Source organism: Pinus tabuliformis, chromosome 7, assembly GCF_031772625.1.
Source record: "Pinus tabuliformis cultivar Carrire ecotype Pingquan chromosome 7, CPIR1, whole genome shotgun sequence".
Taxonomy (NCBI): Eukaryota; Viridiplantae; Streptophyta; class Pinopsida; order Pinales; family Pinaceae; genus Pinus; species Pinus tabuliformis.
In genome coordinates, this window is record NC_142293.1 from 1,555,037,286 (window position 1) to 1,555,043,110 (window position 5,825).

Consider the following 5,825-nt stretch of genomic DNA (forward strand, 5'->3'; position numbering starts at 1 on the left):
GAAGAGGTTTATGGAGCAAATATAAAAAGAGGTTTTATTTATTTACCATACCTCTTGTTTATTTATATTTTTATTTATTTATCATATTTCTTTTATTTACAATGGTATTTGGCCCCTATGCTTGGTATATAATTAGATGTTGATTTATAATCTTATTTGATATGTTTTTATTTATTTACCATACACCTTTATACACCTTTTATATTTATTTGTTTATCATACCTCTTTGATAAATATGGTAATTTTCCCATGGTATTAATAATTGTGTCCCACAGGATCCACCTAAATAAAACCTATTTTTTTTAGTTTTCATAAATATAAGGAGGTTAATGGAGTAAAGATTAATGGATTAAAGATAAAAATAGGTTTTATTTATTTACCATACCTCTAGTTTATTTAATTTTTTTTTTATTTACCATACCTTTGGAGTAAATATATAAAAAAAAAGTCTTATTTATTACGATACTTCTGATTCATTTATATTTTTATTTATTTACCATAGCTTCTTTTTTTTACTATTCATAAACCTCTTTATATTTTAAATTCATGTTGTGTTTATACATAATAATAGATTGATTTTTAAATAGGGCCGACATTAGATTAACAATGTTAAATGTTAAATATTACATTTACATTTACATTTAAGTTTACATGTTTACATTTTTACGCGAGATCTACCCCATGGGCACAATAATTATTTTATTTTTAATCTGAAATTACAAATAGCTTTGAAAAATACATATAAATAACCAAACACAATTTTATATTAATTGAAATAAAATAAACTTCAATTAATTGAAAGTTAAAATAATATTATTTGAATGAAAAGTTTCTTTCTATTTTCAAAGAGAGTAAAGAGATTTGTAATTATTTTATTTAAACTTTGAATTACAAATAGCTTAATAGTTTAATAATTTAAACTGCCTTAAATTTGGGGTTTTGGTTAATTTTTCCCTAAACTGTAGGGGTTATAGATCATCTTCCCTTGACAATAGGCAATGTAAAGGCATTGTTTTACATCTGGCACTGTTTCTGCCATGCTAACACCTATCCAAATCTCCAAATATCTGGGAGGCTAAAACTGATCCAGATCGTGTAGCTGGATCTTCAGTGGATCCATGTGTTTGGTCCCCCTGAAAATTGACATCTCAACCATTAGAGTGATTTCAGATTCTATCGGCATTGAACTAGCGACAACTAGTTGGGAACTAGAGAAAGAGAGATGCAGTGAGCTGCTGAAACCTGGAAAAAAACTAGTAGGTTTTTAGATTCGAAGTTCCTTGTAATGGAGACATGGTGGGTGCTTCAAATGTTGGTTACATGTCTGGCAGTTCGAACCACTACCAACGGATCAATGGATGTCGAGGTTTCATCGAAAGTCAGTCTTTGACAAAGTTGAGGAAACCTTCGGATCCAATGCTCGATTACTCTCACATTGTTGTTGAGCTAAATCAAATATTTAGCTTGCAGAATGATTGATCCAATGGTTATGCACTATGGCAAAGGTCAATTATCTTGCTTCTTGGTGTTGTTGAGCTAAATCAAATATTTAGCTTGTAGAATGATTGATCCAATGGTTATGCACTATGGCAAAGGTAAATTATCTTGCTTCTTGCTCAATCCCTAGATCTGGTCAATAACTCTTAACAAAGTGTGAAAAAACATTTCATAATTAATTCTAGATTTTCTGGAGTATTTCCGTATTAATTTTTATTATTATTAGATTATGATTTTCATCTATATCTATAAGATGATAGTGGATGGTTCCAAATTTAGATTTGACATTTTTAATTATTGAAATCATATTTATTTGATTTTTTTGGAGGTTATCTACATTATTTATTTCTCTTGGGATATCAGATCTTCTATATATGTCTTCAAAACTTGGACCCAAAAAACCATTATCCTTTTTCCCTTAAATGTGTTATTTTTTTGGTTGAAATCAAATTACAGATATCGTCAGAAATGGTTGTGAATGAAACTTTAGCATCCATGGCCAAACACGCAGGAAAGCATGGCTTAAAGGTTTATCAGGTTTCTTCTTCGGTAGTAAATTCCATAACAATTCGAGAATTTTTAAAAATAATATTTGAACATTTTAAATGTAATCCCTACATTGATTGCAAAAGAAACCCAGTATTGTTGAAGCAATTGACCTGCGTCAACAATATGGGGAATTATGGGTAGGCTTTGGACACAGCAGTTAGTTCACCAAACAGTGTACGTTGTAACAATACTCTGTGTTTTTTACTCGAAATTTTTATGAATATAAGTGGAATTTGAAAAGTTAAAAATTTACTCATGTAAATTTTACTTTGCATATAATTTCTGCATATAATCTTTGTTCAAGGAGTAGATTCGTTATTTAATATAAAGAATTATTGATTTGCCATAATTATAAAAAAAAATACATAAAATGAATCATTGCAAACTGATAGTCATATTGCAGATAGCGGGGTTATCAAGATCATCTACAAAATATATGTTACAATAGTTGAAGCACTTGGAAAAGATTACGAGCCATATGCATTCTACGAAGGAAGGTAAATTATGTGCAATGGGGATGAAATAGAAATTTATTGGCCTTGTATTGTTTTAAACATTTTAATGGGTAATCAAGCAGAATACATAATAGTTTTTTAAATATATTTGGGCAAATTTGATACAATTCTGAAAAATTGTTTCAGGAGCTCTCTGAAGATGAAGGAAATTTCAAATTCGATGTGAAGATGAACTAGACAGTTTCGGATTTGATGTTAAGATTGGAAAAAATACAACGGAAATATTCATATTCCCTTACTTGGTGAATATATCTTAAATGGGTGATTATGTATGAGTGGATCACAATGGTTGCAATGGCCATGAAGACATCAATTTTCACTTCAATGTGTTCACTATTTCTGGGAGAGTGATGGGGGTTGTTGGAGAGAAAAGTTGTCCAGATATAAATGGAGGTCATGCCAATGTGAACATTGAACTCATTTCCACCAGCAATGATCTCACTAATTATGTGTTTACATCACAGGGAGGCAATTACACATTTACAAATATTACTCCAAGGAAATATAGGTTGGTTTCTTCCCATCATGAATACATAAACTTCATCAATCCTCGAGCAATATATAAATATCAGGTCATATCAAATCCCCCTACATTTTTTTCATAAAGGAAAGGCCATGATATTTTTCTCTCTTTGCCTTCATTTGATACACAAAATAAGTTTTGAGATTCCTTAAATATGAGTTTCCAGAGGACACAGTAGCCTCCATGAAATCAAACGTGAAGAAGTGGAAAGAGCGGGCTCTGGTAGCCAATTGTTAAATAGTGGAAGAAGATACAAGGTCATACCTAATGTCAATCCTAGCTAGGCTGGTGCTACGCATGAGGTACAATGATTGAGGTTTATAGAGTATAATTTCTATAATATTCTCTTTCAAATACGTGATTCTCATGTTCTCTTAACAATTGTCCAAGAGGCTCTCTAGAGATGGAGTTGGGCTTTGGAAATCTAGTAGTAGATGACATATTTTATGTCCCAAGTTATGATATGGATGGCTTATTTGTTTCTCAGGGTAACCATGCTTTATGTGTTCATGTATACCTTTATTTAGATGATGTCCATGAGGTGAAGTTCCCTCAAAGAAGCTCCTTGGAAATATCAAGCGCTTTACCATGCAATATCTGATGCATATGGGAAATTTGCTTTTAATTTTATTCCATGTGGAAAATAAAGGTTGTTGCCATTTTACAAGGGTGAGAATACAATATTTGATATTTCACCTCCATCTATAGACATTTTTGTTGAGGACAATCATGTTAATATATCTCATCCATTTCAGGTCACATGTTTCTTAGTTGGAGGACTTGTGGTGACTTCCAAAGGAGTTCGTTTTGAAGGTTTTAAGATATTAGTTGATGGATGAGAAAGAGCTACCATAAATGTCTAGGGATATTACAAACCTAATCATGCAATGTCAACACACTACAAAATCAAGGCTGAGAATGATCACTTCAAGTTTAGCATTTTGGAGAATTTCATGGTTGTGCCAAACATGGCTTCAATCCCAGAGATAGAAGCAACACATTATAATATTTGTGGTTCCCTAAAATTAGTGACAAATGGATATTATGGCAAGCATCAAGTTGGCTTGACACATGTGCTAGACAATGTTAAGCCTCAACTAAAGAGGATTGATGATATGGGAAACTTTTGCTTCAAGGTTCAACCATGTTAATATCGAATATCCCCACTGACCACAACAACATAACATGATTCTGGTCTTCAATTTTCACTGCCACATATTGATGTGAGAGTAACTAGACCAATGTTTAGCATTGAATTTATAAATACCCTTCTTGATATCTGTGGATCAGTGATATGCAAGGAAGGATGTGACTCCTCAGTTTCTATATCACTTACTTCTCTAGTTGTTGAACTCTAGGTTCAGAGAATCTTAACTCTTTATATTTAAAAAATGAGAGCAGTGACTTCATATTTGAGAAAGTCCTACCTCGTGCATTAGGTATTGAGGTAAAACATGGACCTTCATCTGATTTGTTAGATTGGGATGATGACTGGTGTTGGGAGAGAAAGGTTGTTGATGTCAATGTTGGTGTTTTTGATCATTCAAAGATAGTGTTTATTCAAAAAGGCTATTGGTTTCGTATTATGTCTACTCATCCTATGGCTTCTTACATTGTACATCCAAACAAAGAACCAATCAATTTGTTGATTGAGAAAGGATGGTAGAAAATCTGCTTAGAAGCTTCTCCTGTGCACATGCTTCATTTCTTGAACTCGTGCATTTTCTTTGGAGTGTCTACGTTAGAATTCAATGTATTGAACCATAAGCCTATATATTTGACTGGTGAAAAATATCTACTGAGTGGTGAAATACATGTTGATTCAAGTTCTTATCCCAAAGAAAATGAGTTGTCTCAAAGCATTATTGTAGACATATGGCAAAAGGAGGGTGCATTTATAGATATGATCAATAATGTCAAACTTGTTTCAAGTGCTAATGGACTAAGCAACATTATTGTATATCAATACACTCACTGGGTCAATCTTGAAGATGAAATGGTCTTTGTTCTAAGAGATAAAATGAATGCTAGTGAGAAAAATAGTTTTGAAAAGGTCTTGTTTTATCCAAGAAGTTGGCATGTTGTTGTTAAAACTGATGGGTGCCAACCTGATATTCCTTCTTTTGTGGGGTGTCCAGGAAAGTACATTCAGGGTCAGTGCTGTCAACAATACCATGTGTTGACATTAAAATAATTGCTCAAAATGGCAATAGCAATGGCCTTCTGAAAACGGGTGACTTGGTCCTTCAAACTTCGATAGGATCAGATGGCCCATTTTTGTGTGGTCCTTTGTATGATGGTATTGAGTACTATGTTGAAGCTTCCAAGGGATATAATTTAAAATCACTTGCATAGGACCCCTTTTGAATCTTAGTTGTATGCTCATCCAATTTGATCGGACGCCCCACTCGACTAGCCAAACCATAAAGAATATTTGATCATTAGTATTTGACCTTCTGTGCACTCCCTATGTTTGTGGTCCTCAGTAGAGGAATCACTGAATTTGCGTCAAACAAATGCTAGATATGGACAAAACCTCTTCAATCACATTTCTTCAAACTACAACCATGTAAGTCTGGATTTTACTATTACTTTCAATGCTTTACAATGAAACCAGTGTAAATGCAGGTTGTATGTGGATAAAATATAAACCACTGTAAATGTAGGTTGTCTTGTATGTGTATGCAGGGGCATACATGATAAAATATTTGAGAGTGAATGGGATATTGTTTCAAGAGCTT

The 5,825-nt window shown here is 32.8% G+C and overlaps 1 pseudogene; it reads left to right on the forward strand.

Annotated features, from left to right (window-relative positions):
* The first annotated feature begins 2,911 nt into the window (after nucleotides 1-2,911).
* On the forward strand, nucleotides 2,912-5,439 carry LOC149253876 (uncharacterized; annotated as a pseudogene).
* The last annotated feature ends 386 nt before the right edge of the window (nucleotides 5,440-5,825 follow it).